At 43.5% G+C, this 27,715-nt stretch overlaps 1 long non-coding RNA gene across 1 annotated transcript in view; it reads left to right on the forward strand.

Moving 5' to 3' along the window:
- LOC120438098 overlaps positions 1 to 27,715 on the forward strand; it is a 40,025-nt gene that overhangs the window by 9,679 nt on the left and 2,631 nt on the right. Inside the window, exon 2 of the long non-coding RNA XR_005611667.1 lies at positions 25,375 to 25,554. This is a non-coding gene — a long non-coding RNA (uncharacterized LOC120438098). The remainder of the gene's footprint in view (positions 1 to 25,374; positions 25,555 to 27,715) is intronic.

Here is a 27,715-nt window from a genome sequence, read left to right on the forward strand (position 1 = left end):
CAAACACAATCCAGCTGCAGTTATTGATCCATCATCTGTTCATTGATTGACACTTTGATGACGACTCCTGACATCAGAGATGTGAATGAGTGATGTGACAGTTTGAAGATGGATGAATGTGTGCTGCTTTGTTTTCATAAGAAAAGATAAAATGACCTTTATTATGCATGACTGGGTGTGTAAAGCGCTTTGGGGTCCTTAGGGACTAGTAAAGCGCTATACAAATACAGGCCATTTTACCAATTATCATTTATCAGTCCAAGAGGTGGGAAATTTCTTTCGTTACAGCAAAAGTGCAAAGTTGTGTAGCAGAAATTAGAAGATACTGGAAAAGAATAAAATAAAATACTATGTACAATAGAATAAAACAGAAGAATATATATACAGTAGAATAAAATAGAATACAAATGCTATATACAACTGAATAAGAAAATATAAAAGTACAACTTTGTCAGAACAAAAATTGCACTTAGCAAATTGCAATGGCAATCTTATTGCACATGTGTGGGTTTGTGTGTGTTTGATCGGTTGAAGTCTTTGTTGTGGAGTCTGACAGCAGTGGGGGAGGAAAGACCTGCAAAATCTCTCCTCCTTCATGAATCCCATTAAAAACACACTTACACTTCCTCAGACCTGGTCTCAACCATCGGACTCCAGCAGGCTCCACCCTGAAAGGAGGAGGGGGGTCAGAGCAGCACAGTCAGCATGCACACATGGGCTGTATCCCAATTCAGGGTCTGCAGCCTTAAAATACACAGCCTTAACGGTCCTCAAGGGCCGCATACTCCTCCCACCTGAAACACTTGCATGTATACATGTATAAATGTATACAACAACAAATGAGCTGTGTTTGCAAAAGTTCTAATGATAGAACTTTTATCTTTCATCCATCTACTTAGAGTCTAAGGGAGAATTCTTTCCAAAATGACTGCACAGTTAAACAGAGATCTAACCAAATGGGAAATAAATGGGGACCACTTTTATTGTTCCCAGAGAAGTTCTCCTTGGAGAACCCTTGCTCTTCTGCTAGTAGACGAGTGATTTTATTGTGAGCAAATGAACAATGTTGCTCCACGCCTGAATGTTCATGTCACATCTGCATGACAGGAACAGTAAGGGATTGAAGGACACAGGAAATGTTTCCAGCTCTTTCTCCTCTTCAGGCATTCCCTTCATACCTGAGAGTGTCCAGTCTCCAGCCTGAATCCTTCAGTCCAGCCGACAGCAGCTTCCTTCCTGAGTCTCCTGGATGATTGTAGCTCAGGTCCAGCTGTCTCAGATGGGAGGGGTTGGAGCTCAGAGCTGAGGCCAGAGAAGTACAGCCTTCCTCTGTGATCAGACAGCCTGACAGACTGCAGACACAAAACAATCCAACTGTGAACTCTTCACTGAACATTTGTCTGTTTTTGTTCTATATGAGAGGAAATCCAACAGTGGAATGATCAGTAATGTAGACACATATTCTTCATTAACACGTCACATATAACATTCTTAATAACTTCATTTTCATAACCACCTTATTCATGTTTGATTTTCAGTGAAGAATAGTCCATATATTTAAGTAAAGTACACAATGTCATCGGTTGCTCAGTGAATATCGCAGCATAAAGTGGCTTGCAAAAGTATTCGGCCCCCTTGAACCTTCCCACATTTTGTCACATTACAGCCACAACCATGAATCAATGTTATTGGAATTCCACGTGAAAGACCAACACAAAGTGGTGTACATGTGAGAAGTGGAACGAAAATCATGCATGATTCCAAACATTTTTTACAAATAAATAACTGCAAAGTGGGGTGTGCGTAATTATTCAGCTCCCTTTGGTCTGAGTGCAGTCAGTTGCCCACAGACATTGCCTGATGAGTGCTAATGACTAAATAGAGTGCGCCTGTGTGTAATCTAATGTCAGTACAAATACAGCTGCTCTGTGACGGCCTCAGAGGTTGTCTAAGAGAATATTGGGAGCAACAACACCATGAAGTCCAAAGAACACACCAGACAGGTCAGGGATAAAGTTATTGAGAAATTTAAAGCAGGTTTAGGCTACAAAAAGATTTCCCAAGCCTTGAACATCCCACGGAGCACTGTTCAAGCGATCATTCAGAAATGAAAGGAGTATGGCACAACTGTAAACCTACCAAGACAAGACCGTCCACCTAAACTCACAGGCCGAACAAGGAGAGCGCTGATCAGAAATGCAGCCAAGAGGCCCATGGTGACTCTGGACGAGCTGCAGAGATCTACAGCTCAGGTGGGGGAATCTGTCCATAGGACAACTATTAGTTGTGTACTGCACAAAGCTGGCCTTTATGGAAGAGTGGCAAGAAGAAAGCCATTGTTAAAAGAAAACCATAAGAAGCCCCGTTTGCAGTTTGCCACAAGCCATGTGGGGGACACAGCAAACATGTGGAAGAAGGTGCTCTGGTCAGATGAGACCAAAATGGAACTTTTTGGCCAAAATGCAAAACGCTATGTGTGGCAGAAAACTAACACTGCACATCAGTCTGAACACACCATCCCCACTGTCAAATATGGTTGTGGCAGCATCATGCTCTGGGGGTGCTTCTCTTCAGCAGGGACAGGGAAGCTGGTCAGAGTTGATGGGAAGATGGATGGAGCCAAATACAGGGCAATCTTTGAAGAAAACCTCTTGGAGTCTGCAAAAGACTTGAGACTGGGGCGGAGCCTCACCTTCCAGCAGGACAATGACCCTAAACATAAAGCCAGGGCAGCAATGGAACGGTTTCAACCAAAACATATCCATGTGTTAGAATGGCCCAGTCAAAGTCCAGATCTAAATCCAATCGAGAATCTGTGGCAAGATCTGAAAACTGCTGTTTACAAACGCTGTCCATCTAATCTGACTGAGCTGGAGCTGTTTTGCGAAGAAGAATGGGCAAAGATTTCAGTCTGTAGATGTGCAAAGCTGGTAGAGACAGACCCTAAAAGACTGGCAGCTGGAATTGCAGCAAAATGTGGTTCTACAAAGTATTGACTCAGGAGGCTGAATAATTATGCACACACCACTTTTCAGTTATTTATTTGTAAAAAAATGTTTGGAATCATGTATGATTTTCATTGCACTTCTCACATGTACACCGCTTTGTATTGGTCTTCAACATGGTATTCCAATAAAATTGATTCATGTTTGTGGCTGTAATGTGAGAAAATGTGGAAAAGTTCAAGGGGGCTGAATACTTTTGCAAGCCACTGTATATGCAGTGGGTTATGTTTTCATTGAGTGATCATTTTTTTTAGATGCTTTGCCTGTGTTGTTTTTCTGCTGTGAAGACAGATGAAATTTCAGTTTCAAAGAAATGCTGACCTTTCAGTTTCACGTAGAAATGTTTTGTAGGGGTGTCTTCGCAGCTGCATTGTTCGGTGTGCTTAAATTGGACTCTGGTTGGTTTTCCCCCTCGGTGAGGTTTGCTTGTGAAGACGTGAACACAATAATCTCACTGAGCTGCTGACCAAAACTGCCACACAAATATCCTTTGGAGGAGGTGGTCTTGGTACATGTAATGATGTATTTACTGGATCTTGAATCACCACTACAGAGTGGGACTGGGACATATATCCAGGTGTTTTTTTTTAAATATCCAGTACTTCTATACTAAATGTAACAACATCCTCTCTATGGATATAGACAGTGCTGTGTTATAATTATACTTGTGGAGCTGCTACTTTGCCTCTCTCTCGCCCACATTTGTCTCTACATGACATCACCCTGCCCTGCCTCTCTCCCTCCCCCACCTTCACCTGCAGGCAGTGAAGGATGGACACAGCATCAATGGATGAGGAGCTGGTTGGTAAAAAGAAAACCAATGGCTCAGTCATTGGGAGATGGTTGGGATTCAAAGTGTCAGATGAGCAGCACAATAATTTATTCTGTAGAGAATGTGTCTTGATGCATTCTCAATCATCCAGGAAAGTAAATCTCCAAAAGTTGAATCTGTTCATCTGGACGTAGCGTTTTGTGGGAGAAACGTTTCGTCACTCATCCAAGTGACTTCTTCAGTCTCAGCTGACTGCAGGTTTCCCCAAACCTTATAAACAGTACATTTGCATAATGACTGAAACCAGCCCACTGTAGTGATCCCGTATGTGTCAGGAGTATCGGAACAGTTGAGATGCATTTTTTCTAAACACCGGGTCTCTGTGGCTTTTAAACCCCAAAACACGCTGCGCCAAAAACTGGTCCACCCCAGGATCGGGTCCCCGACACAAACAGAGTAACATAGTGTACGCTGTTAAGTGCCAGGAGGATTGCCAGGATTTATACATCGGGAAACCAAACAACCTCTAGCGAAGCGGATGGCACAACACAGAAGAGCTACCTCATCAGGCCAGGACTCTGCAGTCTATTTACACCTACAGGCCAGTGGACACTCTTTCAATGATGAGGATGTACACATCCTGGACAGGGAGGAACGCTGGTTTGAGCACGGAGTCAAGAAGGCCATTTACGTGAAGAGGGAAAGACCATCTCTGAATCGAGGAGGGGGCCTAAGGGTACATCTTTCGCCATCTTACAACGCTGTGATTGCAGCCACTCCCCAACTCTCTGTGAATGGTACTCATGGCCATTGATCAGTGTTCTTTGATCAGTGGGTTTTGGTCAGTGATTGTTGATCAATGGTCATGGGAATTTGCATAATTATGATTAAGGAACTGACGTCACAGCCCATTGTTCCTTCAGTGGGCTGGTTTCAGTCATTATGCAAATGTACTGTTTATAAGGTTTGGGGAAACCTGCAGTCAGCTGAGACTGAAGAAGTCACTTGGATGAGTGACGAAACGTTTCTCCCACAAAACGCTACGTCCAGATGAACAGATTCAACTTTTGGAGATGTAGAGAATGTGGATAAAGCGTCCCAACAAAAGGTTTGAGCACTGCTAATCTTTTCCACCATAAGTGCAGTGTGAAGAGTGGGTGAAACTGTATGCTTTATCCCAGACCATGAAGTCTTCCCAGACTCCTGTCCCCAAACAAACCAACTGACAGAACTCATATACTCATGCTGTGCCTCATGAGAGAAATAGTGAGAAGTGGGGCTGACATTACTAAAGCAGCAGCCTGTCATATCGCTAAAGACATGGTCCCCATCTCAACTGTGGAACAAGAGGGCTTTACACAGCTGCTAAAAACCCTTGACCCATGTTATATAGTCGGAAATACTTTGTGAGAAAAGTATTTTCAAACATGTATACTGAAGTTAGAGAGAGTCTCGTTGCCCAGCTCAACAAAGTGTCTCACTTCGCACTGACTACCGATATGTGGTCCAGCAGGACGAACCATACATGAGTGTGAGTGTATACATTTGATGGAAGACTGGAAAGTGAAACCTGCCCATCTCCAGACCAGCTTTCCTGAAGACCACACCAGAGAGCAGATACATATAAATGATTGTTTATTGTATGTGTATTGTATGCTGCTCATAATAGAGAGGTTTCTGGAGCAGGACAGAGCACTTTCTACAGTCCTCTCTGTCCTCATGAAAACCAAACCTCTTGTGCCTACTTGGCAGGACACAGAGGTCCTGGAGGCAGTTTAGAAAGCTCTGAAAGCCCTTCAGGACTTCATGCTGCACTTTCAGGAGAAGAGTATGTGACCCTGTGGTATGTCACACCTGTGCTAGTCTCCTGGCACCTGGAGAGGAGGACAGTGAGCTGTGTAAATCCATCAGGACCACCACTGTGGATTACCTCAACAATAAATATGCAGATCCATCCACCAGTGACCTGCTGGACATTGCTTCTTTTGTGGATCCATGGTTCAGGGCCAAATACATTCCAAGTGAGAAAATAGATGCACTAAAACATCAACTCATCTTGGAAGCAAAGTCTCTGCTCAGATATCAGGGCAGATGTTTGTCTGAGCTGCCTGATCCAGCTGTGCCTTAGTCTGCAGACCTAGAAGCAGCAGCAGTGGGACACACAGCTAAAAAAGGAGATCACTGGCAAGCTTCTTTCAGCAGAGCACAGCCACCAGCAATGCTTTCACAAAGAGAGAGGCAATTGAAAATATACTCTGGGCCTAAAAGTCTTCACAAGAAACTGCAGGTTTGCAGAGTGTGCAGGGCAGGAAGTGAAACCGAAAGCAGAGTCTGAGTGCAAGAATTTTGAGTAGGTTATGAATCTTTACTATCTTTTATGTATCTATATCTTTGGATTAAGCTTTTAGTAGAGGCTCTTGATTAAAACATTTACTCAACATATTACATATATAGTTCCAGTTAGGTTATTACATATAAGGATGAGCCTCTGTTCTGGTGAAAGGTCAGAAGTGCAACGGGTGAGATGAGAGAGCATTTAAGGATGAGACACACATACACACACATAGTTTCAGTTGTGGACGTGCTGGCCTTCTGTCTAGTGGAAAGGTTACAAGGTCTAGCTGGGGAGCAGAAAGGTGAAACAAAGTGCAAGCAGAGGCTGACACACACACACACATATTAGATAGACTCATTTAGTTAGGTAAGAGTTTAATCATGTTTTGCTTGCAACTGCAAAATTGTGCCTGCGTAAGTGACAGTTTGTGCAGAAAGTGTGCCTGATGTTCCAGACAGATAAGCGAGCATCCGGGGACAACAGGAAGACACCTGGTTTCAACGCGGAGACGATGTTCTTCTTAAACTATGTTAAAAGTTGTCAACAGAACATTTGTGGTTTTGAAACTGATGCATGTACTGACGCAGAGAGGGCGTCATTAAACATACCTCGTTGATATAAAAGCATTGCTGTGTCATTGCTGGGCGGGGATCTGGGGATCTGATGCTGTCACATCTCCCCCACACTGCGTGTGTTCATTAAAACCTATCGTCTGTATTCACCCGGCCAGACCAGTGTTGTTATTTGGATTTCCAGTATATCCCTCCTTAACTTTTGAATCTTAACACTAGCTACCTGTGGTCAGTGTGTGTACAGAGTGATGCTGACCCTCTCCAGTGCTGAAGGAACATGAAGTTGCCTATCCAGCACTGAGCCACCTCTGTGTGCCAGCCACCAGCTCCCCTTCTGAAATGAGTTTTAGTTGCAGTGGGAACATTGTAACCTGCCACGGGGTGTCCTTGAAACCTGATACTTTTGACAGATTACTTTTCCTGGCACAGAATCTGAAAGATGTACAGTAGTTGGCCGGGCCAGTCGTTTGTGTTCTCACTATATCTTCATTGTCATTTATAATTTGCTCAATGACCCCTGACACTAAAGGATGGCCTTTTGTTGATCTCATTCAATCTTTTTTCATGTTTTGTTTTTTGCACAAAGTACTAGATGATTGTAGAGGAAAACACACAAAGGAGCACTTTGGAAAAACTTCACTTCAGTGGAAACACTTTTAAAGACCAAGTCAGCCTTTGTTGTTTTTGCTCTGCATCTTTTTACTTCACATTTTAACTGCACAGTTGTGAACGTTTTGTTCTGCAGGAAAAGAACATTATTTTATTTCATTCATGGAGTGTTATGATTTCATAAATGCTGATCATTTATTTTTCGTGTACATCTACAGCTGTATGTTAATAAAAGTGCCTGTGTGACATCTGGGACATGTAGCTTTGACTAAGAACTCTCTTTTTGTCCTTACATTATGGCTTTACAAAAATATCCAGATATATATCGTATATATTGCCATCCAGCTAAAAAATATGCAGATATGAATTTGAGTCCATATCGCCCAGCCCTAATTCATATTATGTCAAGAACCAATCAGCTAAGAGAAACAACAATCCATCATTATTTTAAGAACTGAAGGTCAGTCAGTCCAGGAAATTGCTAAAACTGTCCCCAAGTACAGTCGCAGAAACTGTAAAGAGCTACGAGGAAATTGGCTCACATGAGGACCGCCCCAGGAAAGGAAGACCAAGAGTCCCCTCTGCTACTGAGGATAAATTCATCTGAGTCACCATCCTCAGAAATCCCAAGTTAACAGCACCTGAGATTAGAGCCCAGATAAATGCCACACAGAGTTCCAGTAGCAGACGCATCTATAAATCAACTGTTCAGAGGAGACTTTATGGTCAAATAGCTGCTAAGAAACCATGACTGAGGAAAAGTAACAAGCAGAAGATATTTGAATAACCGAAGAAACACAAGGAATGGACCTTAGACCAGTGGAAATCTGTGCTTTGGTCTGATCAGTCCAAATCTGAGATCGTTGGTTCCACCCGCCATGTCTTTGTGCAGAAAAGATGAACGGATGTTTTCTACATGCATGAGACTTCTCCATGCTTCCCACTGTGATGCATAGAGGAGCAGGTGTGATGGTGGGGCAGGGCTTTGCTGGTGACAGTGTTGGTGATTTATTCAAAACTGAAGGCACACTGAACCAGCATGGCTACCACATCCTGCAGCGACATGCCATCCCATCATTTATTTTCCAACAGGACAATGACCCAATTTGACAATTTTCTATACAGGCGCTGTGGAGAGCATTCTCACACAGAACATCACATCGTGGTTTGGGAACAGCTGTGTTAAGGACCAAAAAGCTCTCCAGAGAGTGATCCGTACAGCAGAACGCTGCTGCAGGATTGCTCTCCCCCCGCTTCAGGACACCTACACCGGGAGATGCCGGACTAGAGCAGCGCAGATGCTGAAGGACCCGTCCCATCCTGGCAACAAACTGTTCCAACTTCTGCAATCCGGTAGAAGGTTCCGCATCATCTGGGCAAGGACAGAGAGACTCAAGAGGAGCTTCTATCCCCAAGACATCCGGGCCCTAAACACACACACACACCCGCCCTCTCACATCATCTATGATTGACTGAGACAGGACTCTCTTCCAGACACTCTAAACCCAGGCACAATGTACATTTCAAATTCCTTTAATTTTAAATATGTTTATATTGTCTATTGTGTAAAATAGTCAGATTGCCTATTCTTATTTAATTCACTTGATATACAGAATTTACCTGCTTGCTGCTGCTACTGCACATTCACCTAATGTATATACTATATATATAATGTTCTTCCTATAAAGAACCTTGAACCTTGAACCCCAAACACACCTCCAGGCTGTGTAAGGGCTATTTGACCAAGAAGGAGAGTGATGGAATGCTGCACCAGATGGCCTGGCCTCCACAGTCACCTGACCTAATCCCAATAAAGATGGTTTGGAAAAAGATGGACTGCAGACTGACAAGTGCTCAGAATCTCTGGGAACTCCTTCAAGACTGTTGGAAAACCATTTCAGGTGACGACCTCAAGAAGCTCATTGATAGAATGCCAAGAGTGTGAAAAGCAGTAATCAAACCAAAGGGTGGCTGTTTGGAAGAATCTAAAATATAAAATATGTTTGGAGTTATTTTACTTTTTTGTCCATCCATCCATCTTCTTCCGCTTTATCCCGGGCCGGGTCGCTGGTTCAGCAAAGCAAAGAAGCCCAGACCTCCCTCTCTCAGCCACCTCCTCTAGCTTGTCTGGGGGAACACAAAGGCGTTCCAAGGCCAACCAAGAGATATAATCCCTCCTGCATGTCCTGGGTCTGCCCCGGGGCCTCCTCCCAGTGGGACATGCCCGGAACACCTCACCCAGGAGGAGCCCAGGAGGCACCCAGGAGGCATCCTTGTCAGATGCCCGAACCACATCAACTGGTTCCTTTTGATTTGGAGGAGCAGCTGCTGTACTCTGAGCCCCTCCCAGATGGCTGAACTTCTCACCCTATCTCTAAAGGAGAGGCACAAGCCACCAATGTTCCCTCTAAGCTGCACACGTGCGCAATTGCGCACTGCTGGCATGGTCTATGTGCACAGAAAATCGGCGTTGCGCACAAAAAAAAATCTAAACTGAATTGAAATTAAAATTAATACTTTAACAATTCTGTTTTGCAGTGTTAGTCAGTAAGTGACTGGCTGCTCCCGTATGGGAGTAGAACGATGCCGCCTTATCCCATAGTCCAGCCAATAATACGATTCACATTCGTATATACGCAGCTAATCAACGTGGTTGACAGGCTATGATAGCATCCTGATGTACCGACACCGGTGTTTTAGCTAGCAAAGCGGCGTGGCTGATGTGGAGTGAAGCCACGTTAATGACAAGGTGTACAACCATTGGAGATGTGAGCAGGACAGACGGAACGATTGACGGGAAAAGTGTGGACTTTATACCAGTTTTTAAATTGTGTTGATAGGCCACGTAAAACCAGTTATGATAGAAATATGCAATGTTTGGTTTTCTTCCTGAATACTATCGTTGTTTATATTTACTGCGGGAAGAAACAGTAAAAAACGGCGTTTTATAAGAAAAAAGGCTCGAAAGCAAAAACAACCCCCCACCCTCCTCTCTCTTTCATATTTGTTCAAAAAAGTACCATGTCGACCAATCAAAAAATGGTATGGCAATGCGGCATCTAGTTGTTAAGAAACGGGGGGAAGTTTTCGGAGTGACGGCGGTGTTTTGAGATGTGAGAGATTTGCGACGTTTAGCGCAAATCTTGTGTAGTTAGTGTGTAGTGTAGTTTTGTTGTGTGTGTCAATACAATGAGGCGACTGCTGAATGTTACAGGTGTTACAGGACTGATACATCTCCTGTTGTCAGGCCTGCAGGTATCAGGCTGTTGTTCTCCTTTATCTCATAGTGGACAGAAATTATTTTTTTTGGAGTGCCACAAATAATTTGTGTGGCATCAAATTTGATGCAGAACAGCTGATTGTTCTGTAAATAGTTTGAAATGTTTATTTAAAAATGCATTGGCTGCATTTGAAAAAAATAGCTGCAAAAAACTTAGTTTGCCAAACTCAGTGACTTTTTTGAGGAGTAACTATATAATTAATTGCCCAGCATTGGTCATTATATACTATATTTTGGTCACACAGAGAGTTACAGGACTCTCTCCCAGACCACAGACTCATAATACAAGTCAGAGCTTTATAAAAAAAAGTTAAAAAAAAAAAGTTGTGTTTTCGAAGTTGGAGTTGAAGTTATTTTTACCTCCAAGAGTGTTAACAAACTACACAGGTCATGAACAAGATTATTTTTTTTAAATTTTCATTGTAAGTGGGCTAAAGCAGTTAATTAAAAGTAGTCTAACATAAATGCTGTAATTTGATTATTTTAATAAACCATGTAACTTGGATGGATTAGATGCTGGCGTGACCACAGTGCACACGTCTGATGTCGCTCACAGTGGTCCAAGGGTGTTTGGTCCAGGGAGTTTGTGTGTTCGCTCAGACACAAGAAAAATTAGAGCGAATATTGCCAGCCACCCTTCAGAAGAAGCTCATTTCTGCCACTTGTATCTGCGATCTTGTTCTTTCGGTCACTACCAACAGCTCGTGACCATAGGTAAGGGTAGGGACGTAGATTGACCCGTAAATTGAGAGCTTCGCTTTTACGCTCAGCTATCTCTTCACCACGACGGACCGGTGCAGTGTCCGCAACACTGCAGCCACAGCACCAATCCATCTGTTGATCTCCGGTTTTCTTCTCCCATCACTCGTGAACAAGACCCCGAGATACTTGAACTCCTCCACTTGGGGCAGGAATTCGTCCCCGACCCGGAATGGGCATTCCACCCTTTTCCAGCTGAGAACCATGGTCTCAGATTTGGAGGTGCTGATCCTCATTCCCGCTGCATCAAACTCAGCTGTGAACCGTTCCAATGCGAGCTGGAGGCCATCACCTGATGAAGTCAACATCATCCACATCATCTGCGAAAAGCAGAGATGAGATTCTGAGGCCACCTAAGTAAAAGTCCTCCTGTCCATAAAAGTTATGAACAGAATCGGTGACAAAGGGCAGCCCTGGCGGAGCCCATTACCCACCAGAAACGAGTCCGACTTATTGTAGGCTATACAAACCAAGCTCTTGCAACGGTTGTACAGGGATCGAATGGCTGGTTGCAATGGGCCAGACACCCAATACAACCGCAGCCCCTCCCACAGGACACCCCGAGGGACACGGTCGAATGCCTTCTCCAAGTCCACAAGGCAAGGAAAGGCAAGGCAAGTTTATTTATATAGCACAATTCAACAACAAGGTGATTCAAAGTGCTACACATGTAGACTGGTTGGGCAAACTCCCATGCACCCTCAAGTATCCTTGAGAGGATAAAGAGCTGGTCCAGTGTTCCACGACCAGGACAAAAACCGCATTGTTCCTCCTGTATCTGAGGTTCGACTAACAGACGGACTCTCCTTTCCAGGACCCTGGCATAGACTGTCCCAGGGAGGCTGAGGAGTGTGATCCTCCTGTAGTTGGAACACACCCTCCGGTCCCCCTTCTTAAAAATGGGGACCACCACCCCGGTCTGCCAGTCAAGCGGTGCCGCCCCTGATCTCCACGCAGCATTGCAGAGGCGTGTCCACCCCAGGAGCTCTGCCACCAAGGAGTTGTTTAACTGCCTCAGTGACCTCACCCCCGGAAATTGGCGGATTACCCCCAGACACTGGAAGACGTGTCAGCGGGATTAAGGAGGTCCCCGAAGTATTCCTTCCACCGCCCGACAGTTTTCTCAGTTGAAGTCAGCAGCGCTTCACCAGCACTATACACAGTACAGGTAGAGCACGGCTTTCCCCTCCTGAGTCGCCTGACGGTTTGCCAAAATCTCTTCGAGGCAGTCCGAAAGTCTTTTTCCATGGCCTCTCCGAACTCCTCCCACACCCAAGTTTTTGCTTTAGCTACTGCCCGAGCTGCATCCCGCTTGGCCTTTCGGTTACTTTCAGCTGACCCTGAAGTCCCAAAGGCTAACCAAGCCCAATAGGACTCCTTCTTCAGCCTGGTTGCTCCCTTCACCTCTGGTGTCCACCATTTGGTTTCGGGGTTACCACCACGACAGGCACCAACCACCTTGCAGCCGCAGTTCATTGCAGCAGCTTCGCCAATGGAGATGCTGAACATGTTCCATTCGGACTCAATCTCCCTAACTCTCCCTTGGAATGCTGTTGAAGGTCTGCCGGAGGTGTGCGTTGAAGATCTCGTGGACTGGGGCCTCTGCGTTCCCAGCACACCCTCATTACACGTTTAGGCACTCCGGGTCTGTCCAGCGTCCTTCCCCACCACTTGATCCAACTCACCACCAGGTGGTGATCAGTTGACACCTCAGCCCCTCTCTTTACTCGAGTGTCCAGAACATATGGTTGCAGGTCTGGTGATACGATTTCAAAATGGATCATCAACCTGCAGCCTAGAGCGTCCTGGTGCCACGCTCACTTATGGACACTTTTATGTTCGAACAAGGTGTTTGTTATGGCCAAACTGTGGTTTGTGGAGCACCTTCCAGCACCCCACCCAAGGACTCCAAAAAGGCTGGGTACTCTGAGCTGTCACTCGGCGCATAAGCTCAGATGACAGTCAGGACCCATTCCCCAACCCGAAGGCACAGGGAACAAATCCTCTCATCCACCGGGAAGAACCCCAATGTACAGGCAGCGAGCCAAGGGGATTTTAGAATAGCTCGACTATATCTAGCAGGTACTACTAGAGAGGTGACATTCCATGCCCCAATTGCCAGTATCGGTAGCTGGGGATCAGTCCGCCAGGGCCTCCGCTCCTTGATGCCACCTGGCACACAATGCACCCGACCCGTACGGCACCTCCTGCGGGTGGTGGAGCCTGTGGGAGGATGGGCCCATGTCCCCTTTTCGGGCTGTGCCCGGCCGGGCCCCATGGACTATGGCCTGGCCACCAGACACTCACCCTGGGGCACCCTCCCCAAGCCTGGCTCCAGGGTGGAGCCCCGGTAACTCTATCCTAGGCAGGGTAAACTGTTCCCTTGATGTTCTCCTCATAAGGGTCTTCTGAATCGCTCTTTGTCTGGTCCCTCACCCACTGGAAACATTGTTGTTTGCTACATAATTACATATTTATTTATTCATAGTTGCGATGCTTTCAGTGATAATCTACAATGTAAACAGTCATGAAAATAAAGAAAAAACATTAAATGAGAAGGTGTGTCCAAACCTTTGACAGAAAAGCGTGTGTGTATTTAATTAAAATCCGTCTTTGGTCTATCTTTTTACCGTTGAGAACAATCTAGTGTTTTGCCATTTATTATTACTTTTTAAAGCTAGATTGATTTTTGTGTGTGTTTTGCCAGCTGTAGCAGTGACAGTAGCTTGTGATGGCTAACCAAATGGCAAGCAGAGGAAGACAGCTCTAGTGATATACAGTATGTAGCTGTAACAAGTGACAACAACATCAGGAAACAGGAACATGAGAAGCTCGAGGGCTGAGAGAGGAGCTGGATAAGATGTGGAGGGTGAAAAATACAGTGGTCCCAGTTAATTTTTAGTAACTGGGAAGTAAACCTTTTTTGAGGAAGTAAACCTTCTGCAAATCAAGTTCTAATAAACCAGCAGCTCCGTAAACAACCTACAAAATACAGACAGGAATGAAAGTGGAAGTTTTGGATTGAAGTCCTGCTGAAGTGATGATTTTTGATTAAAAGATGTATTGTAAAATTCCACATGTTTCTTTGCAAGGAAAACACAAACAGTGAACCAATGCCACCAGTATCCTCCTAAATATGGAAATGTGATGTCATTAGATACATAATCATTTCATTAATGCCCAACAGATGCCAAAACAGAAACAGGAATCACATTTATATATTATGGGCACAAAGGAGCCCTAAGTCTCTAAATTAGTCAGTGGATTTTTAAAAGAAACAAATTATTATGAAAAGGTTTTACACAGTAATTTAGAGTCTAATAATCCACTCAAATATAAATAAAAGATAAAAAAAAAACTCACCTAAGAGTTTCCAGTGTACAATGTGGACCCTTCAGTTCTGCAGACAGAAGCTTCACTCCTGAGTCCTTGAGGTCATTATTACTGAGGTCCAGATCTCTCAGACTAGAGGACTGGGAGTTGAGAACTGAGGACAGAGCTTCACAGCTTCTCTCTGAGAGGTTACAGCCACTCAGTCTGAAAAACAAATTGTCTTTGCATTAAATTACTTTATATGTTGAACCAAGATAACAAAATGTATTTAACATAAAAGTATAATAAATAATCTCATCGTAAAATACACATGAAAAGATGAAAACAAAACATTTATAAATATATAAATAAATACATTACAATTTACATATGGAAAAATAAAACAACAAAATGTGGAATCTGCTTGGTAAAATAATCATTCCCCAACATCTAAATTAAAACCAGTGAGGAGCTGTTGGATTTAGTGGTACTACCTCTGTACCTGCTGGCACATTCATAAAGTACCGTTGGTCCCTTTCATAATTATGTGCTTCCATTCTTCTTTGGTTTCTTTTCATCACCTATGAATGATGTTTATAGCAGGTTTACAGTTTGTTTAACCTCTACGTGAGAAGGCAGATAAGTTGGAGCAGCGTGCTTCCTGAAAGTGGCCAATCAAAAAAAGTGGTCTTTTAGACGAAGGGTGAACTGAAAGGGAAGGAGATAAAATGTTTGATTTCAGATAAAGATTTAAGTCAATGACTGCCGAATGTCAACAAAGATGATAGCAGGAAAAAAAGGTGTTGTTTATGGCAGCTTCTTTGGACTGCTCTCCTGCAGTTTTTGAAAACTTTTAGCCCAGCTGTCATAAAAAAATTAATAATTTTTTTTAAAGGAACTTACTGGTTATTTAAAACACAATTTAAAGAATAAGCTTTTCCTTTAAACTGGATGCAATTGTGGTAATTATAACAGATAAAAAAGAGACACTGCATTAAAGGTCAGTTACAAACCAAGTTATGATTACAAAATCAGAAGAAGTCATCAGAAGTGCAGTGGAAAAGTATCTTCCTCCTTTGTCCATGTGTTTGTTAAATATTTTGTGGCTAAAGATATTGAACTTAGCTTTCCAGAATACGGTGGTGTGAAGCAGAATTACCACAGGTAGGTTTGGATAGTTCTGTTCCTTAACTTAATGAAATCATCATGTAAAAACTGCATATTGTGTTTTAATGGGTTATATTTTTTCCAACATTAAAATTTTTTTGATGACCTGAAACAGGTAATAATGAGAAACACAAAAAATAAACAGAAATCGGTGAAATGATTTGTCACAGCACTGTAGTTACAGTCTGTGTATGCAGTAGAAATGAAGAATGAAAGATCAAGACTGAACACCTTGAGGAGACTCAAACCTGCAAGAGGTTCCTCAAGGATCAGACCCACAATGCAGTGAATTCAGATTAGAAAAGTAAAATAACATAACACTGGAATGTTCCATGTGCTTTTGGGATGAGCCACACGTTATAGATCTTTTTTTTTAAATTGTATTTGTTTTTAACCAGTTAGACTTATTACCTATGAGCCCACATGTTGGTTCATTGATAAGTGTTATAGGAATAAATGTTTCAGAAATGCCGACACTGTCTGCTGCTATGAAATGGTAAATGGCCTGTATTTGTATAGCGCCTTACTAGACCCTAAGGACCCCAAAGTACTTTAATTCAAATTCAAATTTTTATTTGTCACATACATAAATATGAAAATGAAAATAAAGGGTAAATTCAAATAGGAAAGAATAAAATAAAATATAAAAATTAAAGTTAAAAATAAAATAACTGTACAGCAAAATACACAATATATAGAATATATAAAGAATATATGAAGAAATATAGAACAATAAGAGCAGCTGTATGAGTAATAAATGGTAATGAAAGAAATGTAATGCCTAGGGTTGTACAAATCACATATTTAAGTGTCTTGTGCAGTGCAAATATGCTTAAAAGTGAACAAATGTCCAGAATGTCAAGTGTGTGTGTAAAAACCATATGTGTGGGTCATTACTATGTGGTGGTGTGATTGAGAGACCGTATCGCCTGTGGGAAGAAGCCCCTCCTCAGTCTCTCTGTGTTGGTCTTCAGGGAGCGGAATCGCTTTCCTGACCTCAACAGTGGGAACAGTCCATTGTTGGGATGGCTGAGGTCCTTCACGATCTTCAGTCCTACACATTCAGTCATCTACCCATTCACACACACATTCACACACTGGTGATGGCAAGCTACTTGTAGCCACAGCGACCCTGGGGCGCACTGACAGAGGCGAGGCTGCCAGACACTGGTGCCACCGGGCCCTCTAACCACCACCAGTAGCAACGGGTGAAGTGTCTTGCCCAAGGACACAATGACTGAGACTGTCGGAGCCAGATTACAAGACAAACTGCCAACTCTTCAGCCACGATAGCCCAAAAGAAAATTTAAATTGATCACAGAGTGGATGACAAATACTTTTAAAACCAAAAGTATGCTCACATATTTACTTACAGAGCTTTGTTGGAGGCTTTGACCACTGGCAGCAGCCTCAGAAGAGCCTCCTCTGAAGCAGAGTATTTCTTCAGGTCAAACACATCCAGATCTTCTTCTGATGACAGTAAGATGAAGACCAGAGCTGACCACTGAGCAGGAGACAGTTTATCTGTGGAGAGACTTCCTGATCTCAGGGACTGTTGGATCTCCTCCACTAGAGAACCATCACTCAGTTCATTCAGACAGTGGAACAGATTGATGCTTTTCTCTGCAGACAGATTCTCACTGAGGTTCTCCTTGATGTACTGGACTATTTTCTTATTGGTCTGTGAGCTACTTCCTGTCTGTGTCAGCAGACCTCGTAGGAGAGTCTGATTGGCCTGCAGTGAAAGACCCAGGAGGAAGCGGAGAAACAAGTCCAGGTGTCCATTTGGACTCTGTAAGGCCTTGTTCACAGCACTCTGGTGGAGAGATTTTAAATTGTTTTTCTTTTTCAGTAGTTTAGACGTCTTGGAGGTTGTTTGTTGTTCTTCCAGCAGATTGAGTCCAGAGTTGATGAAGGTCAGATGGACATGAAGAGCAGCCAGAAACTCCTGAACACTCAGATGGATGAAGCAGAACACCTTGTCCTGGTACAGTCCTCTCTCCTCTTTGAAGATCTGTGTGAACACTCCTGAGTACACTGAGGCTGCTCTGATATCGATGTCACACTCTGTCAGGTCTGATTCATAGAAGATCAGGTTTCCTTTCTGCAACTGATCAAAAGCCAGTTTTCCCAGAGACTCAATCATCTTCCTGCTTTCTGGACTCCAGTGTGGATCTGTCACAGCTCCTCCATCATACTTGACCTTCTTCACTTTGGCCTGAACCACCAGGAAGTGGATGTACATCTCAGTCAGGGTCTTGGGCAGCTGTCCTCCCTCTCTGGTTTTCAGCACATCCTCCAGAACTGTAGCAGTGATCCAGCAGAAGACTGGGATGTGGCACATGATGTGGAGGCTTCGTGATGTCTTGATGTGGGAGATGATCCTGCTGGCCTGATCCTCATCTCTGAATCTCTTCCTGAAGTACTCTTCCTTCTGTGGGCCAGTGAACCCTCTGACCTCTGTCACCATGCCAACACAGTCAGGAGGGATCTGATTGGCTGCTGCAGGTCGTGTGGTTATCCAGAGGCGAGCAGAGGGAAGCAGTTTCCCCCTGATGAGGTTTATCAGCAGCACATCCACTGAGGTGGACTTTCTAGGGTCAGTTAGGATTGTAGTTTTGTGGAAGTCCAGAGGAAGTCGACACTCATCCAGACCATCAAAGATGAACACAACCTGAAGTCTTCAAAGCTGCAGATTCCTGCTTCTTTGGTTTCAGTAAAGAAGTGATGAACAAGTTCCACCAAGCTGAACTTTTCCTCTTTCAGCACATTCAGCTCTCTGAAAGTGAATGGAAATATGAACTGGATGTCCTGGTTGGCTTTGTCTTCAGCCCAGTCCAGGGTGTATTTCTGTGTGAGGACTGTTTTCCCAATGCCAGCCACTCCCTTTGTCAGCACTGTTCTGATTGGTTCATCTCTTCCAGGTGAGGCTTTAAAGATGTCTTCTTGTCTGATGGTTGTTTCTGGTCTGTCTGGTTTCCTGGATGCTGTTTCAATCTGTCTGACCTCATGTTCATTATTGACCTCTGCAGTCCCTCCCTCTGTGATGTAGAGCTCTGTGTAGATCTGATTCAGAAGGGTTGGGTTTCCTGCTTTAGCGATCCCCTCAAACACACACTGGAACTTCTTCTTCAGTGCAGACTTAAGTTTACGCTGACAAATAGCAGCTTGAAGTTCTGAATAATAATAAAAATACAACATCAATAATCAGTTCATGTTCATGCTTACAACAATTTCTGTTCCACTGAGAAATGACTGAAAACATTGGTCCATCGTTTTAGTCATAACTGTCTCATTTATCCAGCAAATTAAATATTTACAGAAATCCTCTTACTGCTCTGCAGACGGTCAGCCAGCTCCTTCTGCTTCATTTTCCTCAGGAAGTCCAGTGTGATCTTCACAAATGCCTCTCTGCTGCTGCCCCTCTTTCTCTCTAAGCATCCTGGGTAATCTGGACTCAGAACCTTCTGGATCTTCTTCAGCTCGTTCTTCACAAAAGTGATGATGTTGTCCTCCAGCAGCTGGAACAGAAACTTTATGAATGAGCCAATTAGACTGAAATCATGGAGCCAAACATCAGATCCATGTTGGACACACTGACAATCCACTGGTCTACAAAGAGCAGCATGGGGATGACTGTGAATAGAATAGATGTGAAAGTAGTTGTTGTATATGAACAGACCACAAATATTTTTTCCACGTGTGTTTGATGCTGCTGGGCAGACTGACCACTGGGAACCTCTGAGCTCTGCTGGTCCATTCTGTGGAGGAACCATGAAGAATTAGTTTATGCACAGGATAAAGATCCAGTAGTTTCTGCTCAAGTAATAAAACGGAAAGAGTGTTGTTTCCAGGAGTTTAGCTTATTTAGAGCATAAAGGTATGGTGTGTGTGTTGCAGTTAAAGAACACGGAGACAGATTTCCAAGTTGGATTGATTTATTCAGCTGTGGTCTGTAGTAATGATACATAAAGTAAACCATCAGTACAGCACGCGTCAAACATTCAGTGCACCCAAACATAAGTCTAGATCCAAGATTACAGAAGAAAATGGTATTCAGCTCTCACATGTATCAGCAACTTCAACAAAGACCTCATAGGCGGTTGATAACTAGGATCAGCTTAGTAGCGCATTAGCGTACACACAAGTGAACAGATACACAAAATAACATTTGACCTACACAACATTAGGAAAACCAGAACCCAACTTCTGGCATTCACACACAGCAATAAACAAAGAAAACACAGGTTGCCGGTGAGAGGACAAAGAAACAATCCTGGCTATCAGCAGCAAGAAGGCAAACTAGCTGCCATTGCATGGAATGGAGAATCTATGTGCTGCGTTCAGGAGCATCAGTATAGACATGGTGACTTTATTAATGTAGGACATATCAATTTCTATGGTGAAAATACTATCAATAAATGAATCGTAGCACTTTAGCCAAGTAAACAACATGTAAACTGTGGGCTTTCTAACAACTTCATCTGAATCAAGTTTGGTGAAACTTTGTTGACAGTATCTGCTTTGACTTCTTTGTGCAGTTGAACATTTGTGTAACTGCTGATCAATCCTATATCAGAATCTGATGTCAGAATCTGAGCTCATTCCTTCATTCAGAGAAGGAAGGGTGTTGGTGGATTTTCAGTTCAGGCACTTCTACAATATTCTTGCTGGATTAGGATCCATAGTTTGAGTTTGTTTGGTGCTTCTAAAACATATTATTATTATTGTTCTACTTTGACTGTCCTTTGGAAGAACGACTTAGTTGCTTTGTGCCACAGTCAGGCTTTCTCCTGAGACTCAGTGACACTACAAGTGGAGCAACAATAGGAGGATTTATTAATAGCACCACATAAAATATGAGGTCTGTGACAATATTTGACGCGATCTGGGAGAAATACTTTGTTTCTGCCAGTCTCACAGCCTTTTGATCATTTAACAATGATCTGGTAGCATTATCCAACCAAAGTTGGGTTTTAGGTTTTACACTCCTGGTTGTGAGAGAACCACTTGAATCAAGGATTTCCAAGCAGGTTGAACTAAACAGAAAGTAAGTCGTCATTTGTCAAGTGGAAGGATCTATCAAAAAGTAAGGCATGATGACAGTTTTTTATAAGAACAAATGAAACAATCAGCTGTATGTGAAGTAATCATTCATCAATACTGATCTGAGCTGCAGCTCAGATCAGTATTTGGCCACATCAGGTCTTACAGACTGACATGAAAGAGGGAACTCAAATATTACAGGTATGTGGTCAGAGAAATTAATGTTGCAGATTTCAGTGTCACAGAGAGTCAGGCCACTAGACACTTCAGTTCAATTCAATTTTATTTATACAGCACCAAATCACAGCAACAGTTGCATCAAGGCGCTTTATATTGTGATGTAGACCCTACAATAATACATACAGAGAAAGACCCAACAATCAAATGACCCCTATGGGCAAGCACTTGGGCGACAGTGGGAAGGAAAAACTCCCTTTTAACAGGAAGAAACCTTTGGCAGTACCAGGCTCAGGGAGGGTCGGCATCTCCTGACAAGCACAAGATCCAAGGTATATCCATGTTCTCATGTTGGCCCTTTAACTGACTGAAAGATTTAAAAAGTCATCAGTCAGCGTTTAAGCAGGAAACATGGATATTAAAATCCCTGTGAATTAAAACACTGTCATATCCTGGCATAATTCCTGCCAAGAATTCAAAGGATAAAATTTTAGTTGTACTTTGGTGGTCGGTACACCACAGCACACAGCACCGGAGTGAACAGCTGGATTTCAAACAACTGCAGTTCAAAGCTGGTGAAAACATCAGCTGTTAGCTGCTGACAGTTGAAACAGTTGCCGTGAAAACTGGACACTGAGATGTGGCGCCACAGATGCGATCCATTGGTGAACCGACTCCAGGGATTGCCAGGAAATGAACAACCTGAGGTCAAAGTCAAGTTTGTTCAGTAGAACCTGGAATTAGTCATCATTGATGCTGCGAGACAGCTTTTAGATTTTACCCACACACTGCAAAAAAGAAAGATGGCGCCTGTGTGTTTGGCATGCCGTCAACCGCTCTTTTTTATTTGTTTGATTTTATTGTTTTTAGCTAATGTTGTGCAACATGTCAGTTCAATACTGTCGTATGATCGCCAGACTTTATTGGAAATCGGCTCATCCACCAAAGTTTCAGTTTGGTTTGGTAAAGATAGCCAGGGTTTTCTGCCTCCCTACCTGGAAGCAATACCATTGCGCTGGCATCCCCTACCACTGCCTCCAGATATGCGGAAGCGACGTAGGAGACGGGGTACCCGTGGAGGTCGCCTGGTTAAGCTGAGAATCCGGATTTCTTACCTTCCTCACGATCTACGTTCCGTTCATCAATCTTTTCCAAGACTCTTGGTACCATCGCGTGCTCTGGATCCTATGGATTCCTGGTTGGTTCCCGTTGTCGGCTCTATCGGGAGCAGCCCTGTTAAATCATTCCCTCTTCGGCATCTGCGTTGGAGGGGAATGGACCGATCAAACCTTCGATTGGTGGATCTGGTTGTCACTACCCCGGAGGTCTCCGAACCAGCTCCCCTCAGGTTGGGTTTAATAAATGCCAGATCGGTGGCGAATAAGACCTTCATCCTGAGGGATTTCTTTTCTTCTCATGCATTGGATTTCCTCTGTTTGACTGAAACCTGGAGTTCACCCGATGAGTTAAGCTTTTTTTCTGAACTGCTGCCCGCCGACTGTGCTTATGTTAGCGCTCCGAGAGCTTCTGGTCATGGTGGGGGGTTAGCTGTTGTTTTTAAATCACACTTTGAGTTTAAGCAACTATCCTCATGGACACGCCACACCAGCTTTGAACTTTGCCTGTGTGAACTGGGCCACTTGCCTTCATTGCTGTGTGCAATAGTTTACCGGCCTCCTAAATATAACAAGGAGTTTTTATCTGAGTTTTCGGAGTTTCTCGCTGACTGTGCATCCCGGTATGACCAGGTCCTGCTGCTCGGTGATTTTAATATACACGTATGTTGCCCAGGGAAGCCCCTGGCTAAGGAATTCATGGACCTGGTGAACTCTTTTAATCTTGTTCAATCTGTTAAATGTGCCACTCAAGAACGTGGTCACACATTGGATTTGGTGTTATCATATGGGTTATCTGTCTGTAACCTACATGTGGAGGATGCAGTTTTCTCTGATCATATGCCCATTTTATTTGACGTTGTTCCTCTTAGTCCTGTTGTTAAACGGGCCGCACCTACGCGTTGCTATCGTGCCTTCGGCTCAGATACTGCTGAAGATTTTTCAACACTATTTGAACAACTTTTGTCCAGTCCCTCTGAGTCGTCCTCCGTAGATGGATTACTATCTCATCTGGACTCTGTTTGTGAATCTGCCCTTGTTGTTGTTGCTCCTCTAAGACTCAGGCAGTGTAAACCAAAGGCCAGTCCTTGGCTAACCGATTTCACTCGAGCCATTAGAAGAGAATGTAGGAGATGTGAAAGACGATGGAAAAAGGACAGACTGTACGTCTCTCTGGAAGCTCTTCAGATGAGCTGGAAAGCTTACCAGAGGGCAGTAAAGACCGCCAAAAACTCCTATTTTTCACAACTTATTGCTGTTAATTCACATAACCCTCGTGTTCTGTATAATACCATTAATTCTGTACTGAATGCAGAGGATCATGTTCTTTTGCAATCTTCTGAGGTTATGTGCAATAGGTTTCTTAATTTCTTTGTGGATAAGGTTGCTAGTTTGAGTCCCTCCACTGTATCTTCTGTTGACCCGGCTGTGCATGTTCCCTGTTTAAACCTGCTCATTGCTTTCCAACCAATTGTTCTACCTGAACTAGAGAAGCTTGTGTTAACTGCTAAACCGTGTGGTTCTCCGAATGATGTTGTTCATCCCCGTTTTCTGAAAGAGGTGTTTTCTACTATTGGACCACATATTCTGAACATAATCAATACCAGCCTCTTGTCAGGTGAAGTACCAAGTGAGTTTAAGCATGCAGTTATTCATCCCTTACTTAAGAAGCCAGGCTCAGATATTTCAGTAATATCAAATTTTAGACCCATCTCTAAACTTCCTTTTCTGAGTAAGATCTTGGAAAAGGTTGTTCACACTCAGTTGATGGATTATCTAAACAACTCTCAAATGTTTGAAGTTTTTCAGTCTGGCTTTAGGCCGTTTCATAGCACAGAGACAGCTCTCATAAAGGTTATGAATGATATTCTGGTAGCAACAGACTGTGGTAAACATGTAGTGCTTATACTACTAGATATGACGGCTGCATTTGACACAGTAGATCACGACCTGCTGTTCTCTCGATTACAGCATTGTGTGGGCATTTCTGGCTTGGCACTCCTGTGGATGAAATCATATCTCTCAAACAGGAGCTTCTGTGTTAAGTTGGGCTCATCATCGTCCTCTGTGGCCCCTCTGTCATGGGGTGTACCACAGGGATCTATTCTTGGGCCATTACTGTTTTCATTGTATCTCCTGCCACTGGGTGCGATCTTTCGTAAATACAATGTTTCATTTCATCTATATGCTGATGATTGCCAGATCTATTTTCCTTTCAGTCATTCTGATAGCTCTTCAATTAGACTCCTGCTTGATTGCCTTAGTGATGTTAAGTCATGGATGGCTCAAAACTTTTTAAATTTTAATGAACGTAAAACGGAAGCAATTGTGTTTGGCCCGAATCGTTCCTCTGATATCCCCGATATTGACCTTGCTGCTCTGACCCCTCACCTGAAGAGCTCGATTACCAATCTTGGGTTAAAAATCGACTCTGCACTTACATTTGATGGCCACGTGAATGAGGTGGTGAAATCGTCATTCTATCACCTCAGGCGCCTGTCGAAGGTTAAACCTTTTCTTTCAAGGCGTGACTTGGAGACTGTTATCCATGCTTTTATAACCTCACGCTTGGATTATTGTAACTCCCTTTTAATAAGGGTTGGACTGGGCACTCTGAGACGCCTGCAACTAGTACAGAATGCTGCGGCACGGTTTTTATCTGGTAAAAGAAAATTTGAGCACATTACTCCGGTCCTGGCCTCCCTGCATTGGCTTCCAATTGAATTTAGGATTAATTTTAAAGTTCTTTTATTGGTTTTTAAATCTTTAAATGGTCTGGCACCTGCATATATGTCTGATTTGCTGAAGCCCTATCTCCCCACTTGTTCGCTCCGGTCAGCTGAGCAGCTGTTGCTCTCAGTCCCTAAATCACGGCTGAAACTGAGAGGAGACCGAGCGTTCTCTATCGTGGCTCCTAAGCTTTGGAATAATCTTCCTCTTCACATTAGGCAATCGACATCAGTGATGGTTTTTAAATCCAGATTGAAAACGCATTTTTATTTACTGGCTTTTGACTCAGTGGTTGACTGACTTGTATTTACTTATATTTTATTGTCTTCACTATGTTTATTATTTTATCGTATTTATTATTCTTATTGTATCTATTATATTTCTATTGTTCAGCACTTTGGTCAGCCTTGTGTGTTTTTAAAGTGCTATATAAATAAACGATGATGATGATGATGATGCCCTGTTACCCTTGTCTTCTTTGGCATTTCTTCCTAGGAGGGAAAGCAGAAGTGGAGGAACATTGGTACGATCTTTGGCACAGGTCGGAGACAAACATCCTGACATCCTGGGGCCAGTCGGGATGCTCCTCAACAGTGGCTAAGATATTTAGGAGTGATTAAACCAGAAGAGTAGAAGAAACAAAGCGACCACAAACAGAACAGATAACAGCTGACGGTAAGCCACACACACAGGCGCCATAACAACACGTTCTCAATCCCAAAGCGTAACATTTTACACTAGGTGACTGTTCAAAGAAAATTGTACATAATGTGATTGATTGTATTTTCTGCTCTTTTATTGCTGTAACCCGCAAATGCGGCTCATCTGTGAAGCACTTTGTTGTACTCGTGACTTTTAAATGTGCTATAGAAATAAAATTGAAATTGAAATTGAAATTGAAATTAATGATAATGTGAACTCAGCCAATTACAACATCACGAAACACCTTGCTACCGTCCTAGCACCTCTTGTGGGGAACACTCCACATCACATCAAGAACTCCACCGACTTCACAGACAAGGTCCAGAAACTTACCCTGGACCCAGATGAAACCATGGTGTCCTTTGATGTAGTCTCACTCTTCACTTGCATACCCACCACGGAGGCAGTGGAGACAGTGGAAAGAAAGGCTCTTGGCTCTTTTAAAGGAAGAGTACCCAGCCACTGGTACAGATATGTAGACGACACCTGGGTCAAAATCAAAAGACAAGAAGTGGAATCCTTCACTGCGCACATTAACGCCGTGGATAAAAACATCAAGTTCACCAGGGAAGACACAAAGGATAACTGTTTGCCTTTCCTGGACTGCGCCGTGCACATTGAAGAGAATGGCAACCTCAACATTGAAGTTTACTGGAAGCCCACACACATGGACCAGTACCTCCTCTTTGACTCCCATCACCCTCTGGAACATAAACTTGGAGTAATCAGGACCCTACACCACCGGGCAGAACATGTTCCCTCTAAGCCTGAAGGGAAAAAGAAGGAACACACACATGTAAAGGAAGCACTTAAAACATGTGATTATCCTAACTGGGCGTTCATAAAGTCAGCAAAGATGCAAGGAAAAGAAGATCAGACACCAGCAAGGGAGGATAAGAAGGACAAACGCAACAACGTTGTCATCCCCTATGTAGCCGGTGTATCAGAGAAACTCAGGAGAGTTTTCTCCAAACACAACATCCCAGTGTACTTCAGACCCAGCAACACACTCAGACAGAAACTGGTTCACCCGAAAGACAAAACTCCAAAACACAAACTGAACAATGTGGTGTATGCTGTACAGTGCAGCGAGGAATGCCCAGACCTCTACATCGGAGAGACCAAACAGCCACTTCACAAGCGCATGGCACAACATAGAAGAGCCACCTCCACAGGACAAGACTCAGCAGTTCATCTGCATCTAAAGGTCAAAGGTCACTCTTTCGAGGATGCCAACGTTCACATTTTGGACAGAGAGGACAGATGGTTTAAAAGAGGAGTGAAAGAAGCCATTTATGTCCACTGTGAGCGACCATCTGTGAACAGAGGCGGGGGTTTAGGACACCAACTGTCTGCCATCTATAATCCAGTTTTGAGATCCCTTCCCAGACGCCTTAACGCCCACTCACACCCTGGGCCATCTGACCTCAGGAAATCACATGATAGGGTAGGGCCAGGTTTCACAATGAGCTCACCCGAAACCCTGGCTGATTGGGACCCACACCCACTTTCACACCTTGGCTCATGTGATTAGGTAGAAGATCATCAGGGGGTCCTTTGTCCCCCTTTGGGGGGGGGGGAACTCCCACTGGGTTTAAATCTGGGACTCTCCACCACTGATCCTTAGAACTGAAGAAGCTTCTCGGATGAGAGGTGAAACGTCTTCAAGCAACTCAAGAAGTCCAGAGGCTTTTCTTTTCAAGCTCCTTAGTCCAGACAGTGATACAGCACGAGTCTGTGAGTATGAGCGCTCCATGACTGCCTTCGCGAGTAAAAGACAACTGCAGTGTTTGAGTTTTCTACCTTAGGCGTCTCAGATGAGGAAGTGCGGGGAGATTTTTAGAAATCCCCTGTCAGTGACAAATCGTCAACATATTAAGTTTTTGGCCACCCAACGTGTTCCTACATGACGACATCGCAAAAGTGAGGACACATGAGAACCGTTTGGACTCAATCCACACATCATTGATCTTTTTCTTAAAATCACTTGAGAAAACACAATTTCACGTCATTAAAGTGCTGGTCAAGGTTAGGAATAAGGTTATGGTTAGCCTTAGGGATAAGGTTAGGTTTAGGCTTAGGGATACGGTTATGGTTAAGGTTAGGTATTAGGTTAGGGTTAGGTATAACGTTA

Source organism: Oreochromis aureus, linkage group 3 (assembly GCF_013358895.1).
Source record: "Oreochromis aureus strain Israel breed Guangdong linkage group 3, ZZ_aureus, whole genome shotgun sequence".
Classification (NCBI taxonomy): Eukaryota; Metazoa; Chordata; class Actinopteri; order Cichliformes; family Cichlidae; genus Oreochromis; species Oreochromis aureus.